The 18,345-nt window shown below is 34.2% G+C and overlaps 1 protein-coding gene across 2 annotated transcripts in view; it reads right to left on the bottom strand.

The window, feature by feature from the left end:
- Window positions 1-18,345, bottom strand: part of LOC150093514 (uncharacterized) — a 47,254-nt gene that overhangs the window by 6,677 nt on the left and 22,232 nt on the right. The window contains exon 2 of one of the 2 annotated variants that reach the window (XR_016550417.1): window positions 12,659-12,757. The exons of the other annotated variant lie outside the window; for it this stretch is intronic. The gene's annotated coding sequence lies outside the window, so the exon portion shown is untranslated. Of the gene's footprint in view, window positions 1-12,658; window positions 12,758-18,345 lie in introns of those variants that run through there. 2 annotated transcript variants of the gene reach the window in all.

Here is an 18,345-nt window from a genome sequence, read left to right as displayed (position 1 = left end):
AGCTTTTCAGTCTTCTCCCTGAATGAGAAAAAAAAAAAAGTGCATAGAAATATTTAACACGTATGTCTCTATTAAGCAATTTGCAAGTTAATTTTATTGATTTCCTTGTTGATGTCATCTTATCCACTGTTATTTGCATGCAATCTCTTTTTTAAATTCATTTTTTATGTGGGTTACAGTATTTCAATTTTCTATTTTATTCTCTGCTTATTCAATGTATTTTCTCATTCTTTATATTTTGCAATAACGAATGTTTAGTCACTCTCTATTTCAGCTCCTGGGTGACTATAGTATGATTTGAGTTGGTTTTTGTATCAATTCTTGGCTAGTATGTAATTAATCTATTTTCGTGGAACATCTCTTGGGATTTTCATGTATACCATCTTCGTTTGGGTATTTCAAACTATAAGGTCATATTATTTATAGAAATGTAAAAGTGATTCTCCTCTTGCATTCTTCCAAATTCTTTTATTTCACATCCAGTGTCCTCTCCAACCACTGCATTAAAGCCGCAAAAACCAACAATTGCAGTGTACTGAGGTATAAATAAGCATGTGGCTTCTTTATACATCAGAATCTGTGAAATGGTCAAGTTTTCTGAGATTCGACGTTCTAATACGAATCCACGAATGAATCATCGCACTATAACCGAAAAGTATATCTGTAAAAAAAGTTTCGTTAGAAACCTTTTTATGTTAAGGGAAATGAAATGCTTTTGAGCGAATCGTAGTTTACGTTTACTAGAATAAAATATATATTTTTCTGCAAAACAGGTTTGAGACTCACGCTGGTCTCGAATACCTGGTGATAAAGGTTAACAACGTTTACAATATAAAAAAAAAATTATCTTTAAAGCTAATCTGTGTTCATTATCAGTGGGCTGCATGTGGTGTTGCAATTATATTCCCTTTCCCCCATGCTGTTTATTATGTTGCTCCTACCTACGAAAAGCTGGAGACAATTTGAATTGGAACAAGAAATAAATGCTTGCATACAAATAAAAAGTGTTCTAACGCTTCAATACAACCACAGACATGAGGTCTAGACACCATGAAGATGGTCCATTTGGCATTACACGTGGATGAGGGTCTTTGTGAATGTTGCTCAATGGGAGAAGAATCACAACTCGATTGTGGTTTAAAAGGCCTACAGGACAACCAACTTCAGTAGTACAGTTAGAAGGTTTACTAGTGAAGAAGACTGCCTGCTATTCGGAAATTCATGTGAACCACAGTAGGCATTGCAGAGCTATGGGAAAGGTATTTGCATTCAATGTGCAAGAAAGCGGGGAAAAGTTTGATTCCCGTCATTGAGCAGAATTGAACGGTTGACGGTAGGTAGCATCCACATATGAAATGCTCCGCATGACATAGCAGTATTAGCTGCGATTGAACAGATTTAAGGCCGATGTTCTCTGTTTACGGAATTAGGATAAACACTACAACAAAAAAAAAAATGTAATAAGTGGTGAAAATGTCAAAAGAACAAAGGATAGACAAAACCACGATGGGGTTTAACTGAAGTCTGCAAACTTTTGCCATCTAAAGATATTACGGGATTCAACAACTTAAGTTATAAAGATATACAGGATGTGCGTAATTTCGAACTAATCAATGATTGCTGTTAGTTGGACTCTTCATGAAATATTATTTCTGTGAAATAGTAGTCAAGTCTTGCACAGAATCAACTCCGAAAAGTATTGTACCCGAAGATACCTCGAACAGATAAGATTGAAGGAGGACACCAAGTGAGTATTTAGAAAGTCAACTGATTAGTAATGGTTGTTTTCTTTACTTAGGCACAAGTAAATTTAACGAAGGATCGAAAAAGACGAACAGGCACATTTTACTTGAGAATTATATTTATCCTCTGATATTTATAATATTTTGTCTTTGCATATAAAAGTATATACAAACCAGAATGTTATCAGTTTAGAATATTCTAAAGATTAATGCCGTATACTCTAGTTAGCTATATATTATAATAGATTATTATATAATACAGTATTATAATATGATTTTTACTTGTAGATAATAAAATATAATTGCGAATTCGAAAGTTGTATGCTCATCGCATATTTCAGAGTATGCGAAAAATGTCATCATTTCAATAGTTATGTAATCATTGCAGAAATTCACGAATTCCAATTATTAACGTAATGGTGAATTTCAAATACTAGTGGATTAAGAGAAACGTTTAGCAAATTAAGCTATCCTATAGCATTTCTTAAAGAGAAAATTATGCAGTACTAGTTTTCACCCGTTTCTGACAGTACTGATTGGATAGACCCTCAGATTTACTCATTGCTTCGAAGTCAGGCGATTTTTCCATCTCCTTTTGATATATGAAATAATGCTGAAACATTTCACCACATGCGAGCGTTTCAAACTTTTCTAAAGATGAATAATTACTACTCTATCCCTAGTACTCAACACATTTCGAAGCATACAAATAACCATCTCTGCTATTTTGCTAATGTTAGTTACAGGCCTCTATGAAATTCTTTTTCCTCTTAGCCACCAATTATATATCTGTAGTCTGATCAATATTCAGAAGTGAAATTCAATTAATATAATAAACAGGTTGAACCCTTTTCAACCAAAAGTTAACAAATCCACACTGATAGAACAACCATCGTAATGTTTACACGGTTTCGGCTTATTCAAATCATTTTGAATGATCTCTATGTTTTAATTACTCTTGTCATCTTCAAATTAGCATTATGCAAACAAATTAATATCATTCATTAAATTACCTTCAGTATCGTTAATGGAGAAATTAAACAGGAATGGACTGCTCACTGAAATATGAACGAGCCTTGCGGCCAACCACCCACTGGCCACCAACTTAATCTTTGACTGCACACCACCACCATACATTACTCTTTGATTTCTCTCTGACAACCATCTTCCTATCCATTTCACCAAACACTCGATCCATTCCTTGTACACAGACATAATGCCCACTATAACATGCCATATTCTGATGTCACCATTTTTGAATTCGGTCTTTAAATTTTCAAATCATAAATCATCTCTTCACTAAAACGTCTAATTTTCAACATCTGGTATGGATTTTCCTTTAAATAATGGTAATACCTTACTTTCCTTCCACTCTACCAGATCTAACACGTAGATTGCACATCATAATCAAAGGAAACATGAGGCGATAACCCATCAGGTGCAAAATCTCAAATGGCAGAATTCCAGTTGAGATTTTGCAATATTGCATGCGCCTCCGGTTCCTCTATTTCCTGCTGGTCGTTTCTCAAAGCTCACAAATATGTGTGTCACATCGGGAACTGAATTACCTGCAACCTGATGAAAAACCTTCGCAAAATATCCACTCCCGAATGAAATTATTTCTTTCGTTCAGTTACCCTCATACCAGCAGCATTTCTTAAAGATATCTTTCCATAATAACTTTTCCTCTTACCCACAAGAAAGATTGAAATATTTGGAATTCCCTTTGCCCTGCGCAGCTAATTGTACCTCATTATTTCTTTTGTATTGCTAACCAAGTTGGTAATCATTCTTGCCTGTACTTCTTTATTAACTATATGTATTAGCCAAAGAATTTAAAATCAAAGGCCTTAATAAATGTCTAATATTCAATGCATCTAAAATTATTTTAAACATCGTTAACAAACAAATTGAAAGAGCCATAAGTGGCGAATTGAGTGAACAACAGAAAGGCTTCAGAAGAGGAATGGGAACCATTAATGCTACCCTGGAACTAAGAATACTAATAGAAGGATCACTTGAAAGAAATAGGAACATTTACATATACTTCATAGACTTTCAGAAGGCTTTTGACAGGGTAAAACAAAAAACGTTCAATATATTAGATAAATTGGACATAGAAGATCATGTACTCAAGATTATAAAAATGATCTACACCAAACAGAAAATGCAGCTGTTTAACAATGAGACTTCTGTAGTGAAAATAAAAAGAGGAGTTAGACAAGGTTAAACAAATCTATTTCATATCTATAGTGACATAGTGATGAAAAAGATTGAAAAACAAAAAATAGGAATTAGTATCAATGGTATAAAATACAACAATCTTAGATATGCTGATGGTATCATTCTAATAGCAGAAAATAGAAACAAATTAATCAAATTATTACAGCTGCTAATTGAAGAAGGTAAAGAATTTGGATTAGATAAAAATGCAGAAAAGACCAAATTCATGAAAATCTCAAAAGAAAGCAGATCCGAGCACAGAAATATTCATAAACAATATGAAAATTGAACATAACAGAATACAAATATTTAGGCACCTACTTTACTGCAGATGGAAAGCAAGATAAAGAAATAAAAATAAGAACAGCCATAGCTAAATTCTGGAAAAATAAAGATCTGTCAGAAGTTCTGTAAGAATTGAGACAAAGAAAAGACTGATAAGAACATTAGTGTGACCAATTTTCACATATGGAAGTGAGACTTGGATATTCAAGGAGAGAATAAGACAACAGATAATGGCTTTTGCAATGTGGTGCTATAGGAGAACTCTGAAAATCCCATGGACAGAACATGTGACAAATACAGATGTCCTACAAAGAATGAGAACACACAGATCTTTATTACAGGAAAAGATCCAGAGAAAGATAAGTTTGGCAGAACATGCACTGAGAGGTTCAGAAGGACAGAGGATACTAACAAATTTAGAAGGAAAAATTATTGGAAAAGGATCAAGAGCAAAAAAACAAAGGACATAGCTTGAAGATATAAGATCATGGACAAGATCACAGGATTATGCAGAAACAAAAAGGAAAGCGATCATCAGAGAGAACTAGAAGGACAGAAGGACATGGTGCTGCACCTTCTCACTGAGGAAGCTACATGATGATGATAATCAATGTCTCTTTAAACTTGATTTTCTATCTATTATTTATTTAGTTTATTAGATTTCAATAGTAGCTAATTATGAAATTTTACTCTAATATATCATCAGGTATTTATATCAAAATAATCAATAATGACAAACAAAGTAAAAACTGAAAAGAACAGTAATTATGATCTTTCCGAATCAAAATTTGTACATGGGCAGTAGTTAGGATGCCAGAATTATGGAATTGATGCTACAACCAAAACACTACTTAGGCAATTGTTCCTTACACTGCTGTGGTTTATGCTGTGCCAGTCTGGTACTGACGAACACGTTTGTGTTAAACTTCTCTGAATAGGATATAGGATGGATACATCTTGGAGAAGCCGAGACTTTCCCATGCCATTTTTAAACCTTCATACTCCTGAAAATTATATTATCCGAATCGTCGGACATTTACCGATATTCATCCCTGGTATGAACCAAAACTTGCGAACAGACCTTGAAATGTCTAAAAAAATCGCTAATGCATACAATATAAAACCACAAGCAGAAGTATGTCCAGAGAAATATGAATCGCTGGAACAAAAAGGTATGACAAAATTTTCTAAAGTCAGATCGAGTCATTAATAGAAGAGCGTCGTAATAAACTAAATAACTAACAAATTTCATTGACACAGATCATGCCTGACATCCTAGCTTCTCAAGTACCACTGTCACTTTCTGCGTGGCCTCTGTCACCAATCATTGCGCTCTTAGATTTGTATAATCAACTGCAGGCATTCTTCAGACGAAACTGATGTTTTACGCAACGGCTTAAAGTCAACACTCCATCCTCGCTTCCCAGAAAATCTCCCAAGAAATGAAAAGATTATTTCAAGTGAAAAAGAGCAATTTGATATTTCCAATGAAATTATTCCAGTTCTTATTTAATACGAACATAATCCGTATACTGATTTATGTGGAGAATTCAGAATATGATGGTGCTGTTATTTGATATTAGTGTATAATAACAAAAATTTTGTATTGAAAATGTTTGATCTTTTGTCCTCTGATAACAATTTTTCATCAAAACGAGATATATTATTTAAAGAAAAAATAATAAAAGAAAAAAAAAAAGGACTAGTTCATTCAAACGATGGCATTCTAGCGAGTTTCGTTTCGATTTGCCATTTGTTAGAAAAAAGCAATCGTGTTACTCTTAGCATATGTCAACCACGTATGCCCGTGCAACTTGTAAGCTACGTAATATGATAGTTTTCTCAATACTTATTTGACAGTGAAAATATACTCACTGCAGATTTGCTAAATGCGTACTCGATTAAAACTGATATACTGTAAGGTAATATGCCTTTGAATTGTCTGCGTTGTGAAACCGTGTCCATTTAGTTTGAGAAAGCATATGGCCTTTTAAAGAGTTGTTGAAGGGTTACTTTTAATTATTAAAATCACTAGAATGGGAAACGATTACTATTGAATAAGAAATTCAGTACAATAAACGTTACTCAATTTTAAAATGCCAAAATAGATGTTATTTGCATATGATTTGGTTTTTTTTAAAAAATAAGACTGCGCATAATATTAAGGGGAACGGTCAAATATCCTCAAAGTATTCAGAACTATTTTAAATAGCATCATTTAAAACCATTCGTACTTTTCACAGTATTTCTTTAAAATATTCTGCTGATTGTTATTCTTGTCTTGTGTTATGTTATGATGTTCCATTTCTGTCATGTAAATGAAATAAAAGAGGTTCTCTACTTTCAAACATGGTGCGGATTCGTTCAATGCCAATACATGTACCACGTTGTATTTCTCTTAAGTTCTGGTTTATTCTATTTTTCCTTAAACTATTCCTTTTGAATAAGAATCAAGAATCACTGACCAAGTAAATGAATGGAATGTCAATAATTTCCAAGATCGAGGACATTTAAAGTGGATGTCTGGAAGACACTGATGGCGAAAATATTTGCACTTCCAGCTTTACTCTCTTCTTTATCAAATCAGCTTGCACTAGTCAATCCATGAAATAAACTGTAGATGGCAGCACAAGAAAGTCTTGAACACATTTTGCCATCCGTTGTAATAGTGAGAATGAAAATTCGTTAAAAATAATGGAACAAAAATGAAGCAATGTTGAGAAATGTTTTATGCAAATATTTCCTTTATATGACGTTCTTGTTCATAATGAATTTTAAACCATTTCAATTATCTTCGTCATTTTTTCAAGCTGCTAGTGTTTACAGTTGTTGTAACAAGAAATATGAAGTAAGAATATCCAAATGAATGCAATACAGCTAATCATGTCCATATGGCAACCATTTTAATCAGCATTTATTATAAAATATATACAACTATTCGAAACTTTCCAGCCCTCATTTGCTGATTGATGTAATATTCGTATAATTCAATCGCGACATTAAACACCTACATCTTTCAACGCTTCAGACTTCGGTGAAAGAAAGAAAATTCTTTATGTTAAATTGCTCAGAAGTACCAGTCTCCAACTTATTAGCTATCTTATATGAAAACATACACAATATTCCGTTTGACAATATCAGATGGTACTGATTGGTGAATTTTCAATCTTTCCTAACAGTTTGGCATTGAGATCTTTACCATCGTATTTTCACATGTCAAATTACACTGGAATCTTTCATTAGATTTGTGGCAGTCCTACGGGGAAAGGAAAAGAGAAACTAGTTCAGATCTTGTAGAGAACATCGGTTTGAACCCGAACGTTTGGGAGATGAATTTCATTTGCTGATACAAGATCTCTGCGGAGCTAACTGGGGGGTGTGAAGTAGCTTCAAAAATTTCCATCTCCGCTATCTTGAACACCGTTTCTGGGTTACAAAATCAATTAAAGCCTAAAAGAATAATAATATTAATAAAGAACAGGAAAAGATAATGAGGTAACGCAAGGTAAGAAATTACAAGTTACAAAAATACTTCATGTAGCAGAGGCAAAATAAAAAAGTGTGAATACTTCAAAATCGTGGAATCATAAACTGGAAGGAGAAAACAGCAGGATAGAATAAATCAACAGCATTTCTCGAATTTGAGATAACTCTGTTTCATGCAGTTACTGGTGGTGGTAATGCCATGGAAAGGGTCATAAATTCGGTAACCACGTTGGATAATGAGAGGATAGACGATATACCACCTTTCAGACGGTTGCAGGAAACATGAGATTAAAGGAGCTGTGTCCACCCTTCAGACAGAAGGCTATAAAATACTTGAAAATTAACTTGAAGGAGTATTATGATAAAAAAAAAATTCAGTGGAAAAAATCAAAAGATAGTGGGGAATATTTGATTAAGACAGCAAGAACTCAATATAATACAGGAGTCTGTGTGAAGTGGATGAACAGAGAAAATACCCAAAGCAATAACACCACTTAGTAATATTTGGCAGTCACATTATTTATAAATAAGAATTCTGCTGGATTTGGAGAGGATACCACATGGAATGCTTGTATGCAAATTAGAACAAATGGGGATGAATATTAAATTGGTGATATGGTAAGAGAATAGCTCATGGACAGATACCAAAAAGTAGTGTATGGAGAAGAAGAGGCTCAAACCATTGTTTAATTTGTAGATAAATGATATAGGAAATGTCTTGAAGAAAGATATTCAGTTGCTTGCTGATGATGCAAAGTTGGGTAGCACAATTATTAACCAAGCTGATGTACAGAGCGTGAAAGGATGATTTAAAAAACTTGGCAAATGGACAAATGATAATGGATGTCAGTTCAATGTGGAAAAGTGTCAAGTTATGCATTTTGGGATTAAAAAATTACAAGCAGTGTAACTGATGGAACTGTACTCCAAGAGATTGACAGATTGACAAGGCTAGGAACTTGGTGGTGTTGGTAAACAGGGAGTTGAAGTTCAGAGGTCATCGTAAACCACGGAAATAGTGCGAGTTCTACGGTCAGTTTTCCTTCCAGAATTTCCTGGAAGGAAAAAAATCCTACTTGCCTGTGCTGATGGCTGACCATCTGGAGAACCAGCTTAAAAAAAGGCTAGAAAACCCTACTCAGCTCTTAGAATCATCCAGAGCATTCATTGCCGGCTCTGTCGTGTGGATGTAATTTTAAGTTGTGCACCACTTGCTTTTTTTTTTTTTTGTAATGTACTTAACATTTAGTGGCTAAAATATCCCAACATACATTTTTATGTAAAATTGTGTACTTTGAAAACTACATATATTATCCTCCCACCTGGCCAGAAGTGGATATCCGTCCAGCAAAATTAGACACCATGCATACTGTCTGTTGACAGAACATGGATAAATTTGGCTGTCATATTTATCTGTGTGTGCATGGAAAATTTATTTTTAATTTGAATGTGAATAGCATAGAATTAAGTAGCTTGATTGTTAGATTCTTAGGCGATATTTAATGTATGTATGTTTGTATGCTATCATCATGAAATGTTTAAGTATGTGAGTGCATTCATTTGCGCTGTAGATGGGTTGCTACCTGCTATTCTGCTGAGATTTGCTACTTGTAGAGTCGAAAACCAATAGAAATAGCAAAGTAATTTAGAGGAAGATTGCGAGCGAACTTATTCCAGGAAATTATTATCGCAAGAAGCATTATCAAAATGTCTAAACTAGGTTTTTTGTTTATTTTTAAGCAGAGTAATGTGCAATAAGCCTTGATACTGAAGAGAAAACTTAACCAGTTCATCTCTTGATCATAGCTGTCTCAGTTGCCTATAACAATAAATGCAATTCCTTGTTCTATGCTTTGTAACTGGACTATATAGACTTGAAATATAGAAATTTTATTTTTGTTTTCTCCTCCTATTGTACAATTGTTAATGGCAGAACAAAAATCAGAGATCCTTGCATGCTTTCTTCACTTAAATACTGCATCACCTTGGAGAATCACTTTCATTTTTAATTATTTCTTCTAATTTTGCCTAATAAACGTAATGCCACTTGGTCGGCAATACGTTTTGTTATTCCAGAATTTGTTATTTTTATTCATCTTCAAAATCAAATTTCTTAGAATACTTCACAGATGGACTGGCTTTGATGACTTTGCTTTATTGATAATATGAAAATCTTTAATCATATCAATTGTAAAGTGTAATACAAAAGCGTGAAATGCAAAATTAGAAGAAAGTAGACATTTACAATTAATGTATTATGCGTGATTTTGGCAGCGATAAAGGGGGTTGGAATACTTCCAAACAAACAAAAAAATTAATCAATTCCATATAGGACATGTCTCTGATAATTTCAGCATATGTATGCTGCTTCCATCCAAGAAACGTTAACAGCATAGCATGCATATTTCCGTACATCGCAGTATTGCAAGGTAAAATAAAAAGTGATGTTCCAACCTTATTTACTGCAATAAATTCTACTTGATAGCATTTTTTTCAGAATATTTTAAAACAACTGTTTAAAACAAGCACAGAATAAGGCAGGTAGCCCCCCCCCCCCCCCACAAAAAAAAAGAAAAGCTGAAAGCTTCTGCAAACACATGCACTATTTTTTTTTTTTAATTTAAGTTTTTGATAATAAAATTGAAATTATGGTTATTACAAATTAAGAAATTTTAAATAAACTTTATCAGACATGTAAAAAAATATTGGAATATTGTATCAGACACTAAGAAATATCAGAATTTTCATTTAGAATGTACTGTAATTGAAAACAAAACAAGACTGCTGACGTACAATGCACTACTGCTTGAGACACTTTAGTATCACTTCTAAAGAAGTTGGTTTTCTTTCACAGCAAATTTTAGCCTTTACCTACTGCTAAGGAGATTATTGTTAAGACAAAAGTTATTTTCCTTTCCAAGCAGTAAAAGACGTCATATTTGGGAAAAAAAACACTATTGAACTTTCTTTTTTTGTTGCATAGATGTAAATAGTTTTTAAAATGGTGCAAATATAGAATAGAATTTCTTAAACTTAGAATAATGTCAACAAACAGGTGAACAAATGATTGTAGAGTGCAAAACAAAAAGTTAGGGATTAAAGTATCTGCTTTGGTGGGTACTAAATTATTACTGGCTTACTTCTTTTATCAAAAGTAAAACGAAGTAATAGATATTGAATACTGTCTGAGAAATCTTTCAAACCACTAGAAAAGAAAACAGTAGTTATTTGATTACTACATAACTTAAGGAATTCACAACGTATATTAGAATTTAAATTAAACTTTAATATATATTTCCAATATTTTGGCAACGTCACATTGCCATCTTCATGGGATCTTAAGATAAAGACACGTGCAAGCAGGCACAAAAAAAAAAGCAAATGAGGACGAAGCACTTTCCAGTACAGCGCATGAGCACTTTGGCTAAATGTTTAATATGTGGGGGAATCAAAGCCATCCATTATGGGATGTAATGGCACATTTTGTTTGTATTTTTGGGAGCCCATTTATATGGGGGGGGGTCTAGAGTTAAATGGTTTTAGTTTGTTAGTAAGTTCCACAGGCCAAGAAGTGGCCTTCTTAAGGAGCCAATGGAGTTTTCTAATTAGTGAGTTGGTGGGGGTTGCATTCAATAGGGAGGTAAGTAGCTTGATCTAATAACAAATCCTTAAGCTTACCCATGTAGTCAGTTTGGTTCAGTATATTTTATATATTTCATATTTTATTTGCATATATATTATGCATGTATCTGCCATACAGGCAGATACATTCACAAACAACCCCTTCCCCTCACAACAATATGGAGTTATCAAGACACTATACAACAGGGCTAAACTAATCTGTTCAAATGACAATGCCCTAACCACTAAACTAAATCACAACCTTAACACTTTCTCAGCCAATGGCTACCCCCCCCCCAAAAAAAAAAAATCCAAAAAAATACTCAAACCAGTAAACCACAACCCTGTCCCACCCCCTTCACAACAAAGATTACTCTAAATTCATCACCTCTCCCTACAGCTACGGCACTTCAGAAAAAATTACCAAAATCCTAAAAAAAACAATGACTTGACCTCTTGTTACAGACCATACAGAAAACTGGCATCCCTTAACCGCTCCACTAAAGACTAACCACTTCCCCAAGACCTACCTGGTGTATACCAGGTCCCTTGCATATGTAAGCTGTCCTATTTTGGCCAAACAGCGAATATCAGAACACAAGGACTACATCCAGTTTCACCAGTACAGCCACTCTGGGCTTGCAGACCATGCTCTGGATACATGCCACAGAATATGGTAGAAGAAAGTCACAATAACACATCACAGCAAGTTCAAATTTGAAAGACTATTCATGGAATCAGCCTCAGTCTTATGAATAATGCCAAAACCTAAACAAATTTGGATGCTTGAGACTACCCCAAATTTTGGAGACGTACATCAGCCCAATGGGCAAGAACACCTAATATAGCCTGCCGGGGGCACCACCAGGACTTTAGGAAAAACATTAGCTTCCACGCTTCGTCCTCATTTGCTGTCTGTTGTGCCTGCATGCACGTGTCTTTATCTTAAGTTCCCATGAAAATGGCGGTGCGACGTTACTGAAATATATATATTAAAGTTTAATTTAATTTAAATTCTAGTATACGTTGCGAATTCCTTCAGTTATTTAGTAATCATGTATAACCAACATAAGCCTTTCTACAAGAGTAGTTATTTATAATTCTGTTCCAGGAGTAACATTCTGAAATTAAAAAATTTATTGAACCAAAAATTTGTTAAGACATAAAAGATAAAAAAAATAAAATAAAAATAAATACTTAAAGAAATACAAATGAATATACATTCTTCTTTGATTTGTAAAGTCAAATAAAGTCATAATTGTGGTGTAGAGCTGGTGAATATACTTACCTCCATAAGAAAGAGGTACACATTATTGGTGGTTTAGCAGTCAACAATTTGATGATTTACAAACAGAGACGGATACACGTGCGCACCTGACATCCTAACTGACGAATGTGTGCTGCAAGTATAAAAAGAAATCAGTAATGTAATAAGGGCTCTCCCTCTAAACCAACACCCAAGGCTAATGTTCTGCTTCTCTAGTATTTCCACCAGCTCTATACTACACAAACATGACAACCTGAAATATCCTGATGCTTAAAGAATTTGCTGCAACTGCAATAAACCTCATTTTGGCCAAATGGAAAAATCCATTGAATTATGTCTTGAACAAAAAAGAGACGTCACATACAGCAGTACAAGAGCTAGTGCTCTGTCGAACCATGCCTGTTGAATGAGTCCTGCATGTAAAGAAAAAAAAGTCAGTACTGTAAGAACACCCTCTGAAACAATCACCCTGGATGAGTGCCTGGCTCATCTAGTGCTTTCACCCACTCTATACTATGCATAGTAAAAAACAAGTTCCAGTTCTTGCAAAATGTTATTAAAAGTTGCAGTATTTATTACAATATATTTAGTGCATATCCACATTTAATAAATGTTAATATTCAATGTGTTTTTATTTTCTTTTTGTAAATGAAAATATTTTTTTATTTTTTGGATTGGTGGATTTTTATAAAAAATCCAAATAAACAACACATAACACTAATTATTACCAAAACAAAAAAGTTTTCACATCTGCTTCACCAAACATCCATGGCCTAAACAGCAATATAAACCATGTGTAACAAACATACGGTCGTCTTAGCTAGAATGACTTAAAACCCCAACTCAATCCTCAATGTCTATCATGAGCAGTGACCTGAACTCTTAACTCATAACTATATTCCAGTGGGGCAAGCTTGTAAGTTTTAATGCCACCAAAACTCAGTTCTGTCTGATCTCTCACAGGAAAGTGCTTGCATCATTTCCTCTTACCTTCAGTAATATTGAGATATCCAAACATGATCAGATTTTTCTTCTTGGACTGAATTGTACATCCAGTCTTTCCTGGCACAACCACATTTCAACTACAGCTTCTGCAGCCTCCAAAATACTCGGTGTTTTTTGTTTGTTTGTTTTTTTTGCACAAGACAATACTCTACAACCACTTCAATCGCCTCTCATAAATGTTCAGTTTCTGCCCTGTGCCTCTACTACAGATACTTTCATGCACAGTGTAATGCAGAATTGACACTATTATTCCTCCAGTCTACTTCAAAATCATTAGAACAACAGCCACTGCTAATAAATATTCTTTTACAGTCCATCTTGACACTCAACAAACCAACTTCACTGCCTCTTCTTTCATTCCATCTGCTTCTGTCCTTTGGAAACAATCTTGCTCACTATGACTTCCCTAAAGATTAAAACCCTCAGCTGTTCACACAACATGTGAACAATTTCCTCCTTTCTTCTATTCCTCTCGCCGACACATTGCGCAAATGTGCTGTGTCTTGTGGCCTTTCATTTACGGATCAGATAAAAAATTCTATCGGATTTAAATTTAATTGGCAACCACTTCATGCATCCGATTCCATCATTTGCCACTCGTGACAAAACAATCTAAACCTTACATCTGTACTAACTACACTGTTACTCCACTTAAAACGGTGATCTGTTACAACTCTGCCTTAGGAATTTCTTCCACAAACCTGAAAGCATCTCCAGAGGAACTGCCATTGAATGCTCTCAACCATTACTACATCCTCAAGAAACCCATTGACAAAATCCGAACACAAAATTATATATTTGCATGCATCAAAGCATCATAAAGAGGATAATAATTACTTATTCGTACTAGTCAAAATGCTTTTAAGCACCCATTTGATTTGATGTGCGGTTTTCCCAATTTTTCTAAGATTATCTCTGAAAGCCTGAACCACAGACTTTCAGAGATATCCTTATCTAATTGATGACGATATCCATGCTCTCATTAATTCTAAGAATTTAAATTTCATCAGTGTAATATGCAGATTGAAACTTTTTCAATTCAAACATAACTACCTTTTCTACATACATTAAAAAACTGCTATCCTTTGCCTACAATGTCAGCTTATTCAAGTAATCTTCAATGAATTTTATGCCTAGTTTATTTGTCAGCATTACTATAACTGAATATCTCTGACTTTGGTATCTTTGCTATTATTAATGTAGTAAATAAACAATAGACTAATCAAGAAGAGCACTGGATACACCACTGTGCTCTTCTTTATTACATCCAGAAGAACACAGTGCTTAATATTTAATAATATTATTATTAATGGATATTATTAAATAATATCCAGTGCTTAATATTTGATGTACACTTCTTTGATTTCAGCCACAAATTCATCATCATTTGCATCAGTTTACTGATGCAAATGATGCATCACAGCTGAGGGTTTTAATCTTTAGGGAAGTCATAGTGAGCGAGATTGTTTCCAAAGGACAGAAGCAGATGGAATGAAAGAAGAGGCAGTGAAGTTAGTTTGTTGAGTGTCAAGATGGACTGTAAAAGAATATTTATTAGCAGTGGCTGTTGTTCTAATAATTTTGAAGTAGACTGGAGGAATAATAGTGTCAGTTCTGCATTATACTGTGCATGAAACATTAACATTTGATATCCTACGAAATGCTTGAGCAAAGAACTGCAGTACTGTAGTTTATGATTTCTCTTTTATCCAACTTGGCCGTCACTCCGGTACAAGCCATGTTCTTCATCCATAAAGTATCACATCATTATCAGCCCATTTCAAATTCTGATTTAACCATCTTATTCTAAAACTATAATCACTACAACAGGTATTAGTACTTCCTTGCTTTCACTTTGCTAACACTCTTCCAGAGCTGAATTTTAGGTAAACAGCATGAACGAAAGTAAGAATATTTTTCTTGCATATTCATGCATATATGCCCCCAGATCCAATCTATTTCCACAAAATTTCCTATTGAGATTTTTCAACACCTCAAGCACCTCCATTTTATCTACTCAGTGTTGTCCATGCCTGCCACATGAGCTACTGATTTACATGCAGCCTGGTGAAGAACATTGGAAAAATAATCACTCACTAATTTAATTCTTTCCTTAAGTTTTTTCTACCATCATACCAGCAAAATTTTTAAGATCTATTTTTCATTACAGACTTTCATCTTACTTTATGGCGATAGAATGCTTTGGGGTTTTCATTCATCTATGCAGCTCATTTCATGTCATAGTTTGTTTTACTTTCCTTAACACGTATTAAGATATTTGTTTTCTTCAAATGCCAACTGATTATTTCCTTTTCATTGCCAGCATCTGTTTCTTGTAGGGAAATGAAGTAATTGCATATATAGTTACAACTGATCCAACAAGATAATATTCCTTTAAGTATCAGAGTTGTAAAGCTGTGTCCTTTTCATATCAGAATCGCATGTCGTCTTTTAGAGGGATGACGAGAAATCATCTGTTGTTAAAATTACAATAATATGAATAAATTTTCTCACTTAGTGAATAATGAATTTAATAGAATGAACTTTACTCATTTTTTGTAGATTAAACCTTATCTATTTGCATAACAGTTTTCTTTCTTTTTTTTTTTTTATTTTTTAAAAATGAGCATTTAAAATTCAGTGGTTGATTTCAAAAACCTCAAAAATAAAAAAAAGACATTAGGAACCATTTTAAATACCATCATTAAAAATTATTTGTAATTTAGTGTGTTAAACAAAAGTAAAATATGTAAAGTAAAGTAAATAATATGGTGTATTTCTGTCCCATTCACCAGATAGGGGGGAGTGCAATGGGGGTCCGACAACGAATTAATCAATTTTCCATAGATGTATATCGGAAATATTATCCTGCAATTCAACATTAGTTCGCCGACAGATTAGTGTCGAATTGTGAGGCACCACTGTAATCTGTAGGAAATGCCTAAGGAATCTTCACTCTATCAAGTTCCTGCCTTTCCAAAACAACCTGGCAACGTCAATCTAATGCAAACTAGGGATGAAAGTACTTATCCTGCAAAGAGAACAAAGAAAAGCTGCCAAACACGGCTCAGGTGATTATATCACAGACGCACCAAACTATAAAGTGAACAGGCAAAAAAATACAGGTGAATCCCTTAATTTGAATTCTTCATCAAATTCCTGACATGTGCCCTCAAGGGGTGTACAGGATATGATAGTACTACATGAAAAATTTACATAACTACTAACTTCCTATCTACAGTTTTCCTCGAAATCAGTCTATTACTTGTCAAGACGCCAATATTATCATTATCACATCTTATATTTCTATCGTCTAAGGCACATTGTACCATATTAATCAACCTATATCTTGGTCTTCCTCTGGGTCATTTTGCTGCCAACCTGGCAGGGAACACTTGTTTTGCTAATCTTTCCTCGCCCATTCTGTTTAAGTGACCATACCACCTGAGATTAGCTCTGCTAATGCATTCCTGGATGCTGACAATGTCAAGTTCTTTCTTAATATCCTCGTTTTTAATATGATACTTCCATTGATGCCATCTGTTCATGCCTCTAATCTTTCTCAGGCTGCAATCTCTAGTCTTTGGTCAAGTGTTTTACTTCTGACCCAGCTCTCAGATCCATAAGTTAAAACTGGTTTGAACACTGTCTTGTATACAGCTAATTTAGTGTTCCGACTAATTTCTCTCTTATTCCATATGAATTTATTCAATTGACTTCCTACCATACCAGCTTTGTTGATTCTGTTGTCTATTTCCATATTTAATTTACCATCTAAACTAAAAATCGTGCCTAAGTAGCTGAAATGTTTTAGTTGCTCCACAAGTTCCCCATCCACAACACAGTTGACATTTCCAACAATTCTACCTAGTTTCATTGTCTTTGTAATGCTGACCTTCATACCATATCTATTACAACAGTTATTCAATTTAGTTAGAGAATCTTGCAAACTTATAGCGGATTTATTCAGAAGTATAACATCAACCGCATAAAGGAAAGAGCAGACATTAACATCTCCAATTTTGATATCATGCTTAATACCACTTTCCTTCATAATATGATCCATATAGATAATGGATACATTATGTGATCCATTATCTATATGGGAGGGGATAATGTACATCCTTGTCTCACACCAGATTTAACATTAAACCATCTTCCTGTAGATCCTTCAATTCTAACTGCCGACTTACAATTCAAATACAGACTAAGTATTGCTTGATATAATGCCCTATTGACCTCATATAACTGTAGCTTCTCTCTTGGCACCTTGTCAAATGCCTTTTCCAGATCAACAAAACTTAAATATAAATCTTTGTTATATTCCCATGCTTTCTCGACTATTTGTCGTAAAGTGAAGATCTGATCCTGACAGTCTCTATTTGGCCTGAATCCAGCTTGTTCTTCAACAAGCTTTTCTTCCACAATTCTTCTCAACCGTTTCTCAAGTATACTTGCATAGATCTTGCCAGGAACACTCAGTAGGGAAATACCTCTGTAATTCTCACATTGTTTTATTTCCCTTTTTATATATGGGCACTATTAGAGCTTTACTGCAATCATCGGGACTTCGTCCCTCTGTCCAGGCTTTCTGAACTATGCAGTGCAGCCACTGTAAGACTTTTATACCACCATACTTCAGCATTTCTGGTCGAATATCATCTACTCCTGCTGCCTTTCCACATTTCAAGCCTTTGATGGCTTTTTCTACTACAA

Source organism: Typopeltis vanoorti, chromosome 24, assembly GCF_054136105.1.
Source record: "Typopeltis vanoorti isolate ZY-2024b chromosome 24, IOZ_Tvanoo_1.0, whole genome shotgun sequence".
Lineage (NCBI taxonomy): Eukaryota > Metazoa > Arthropoda > Arachnida > Uropygi > Thelyphonidae > Typopeltis > Typopeltis vanoorti.
The sequence above is the reverse complement of the archived record's forward strand: the minus strand, read 5'-3'. Positions and strand labels throughout refer to the sequence as shown.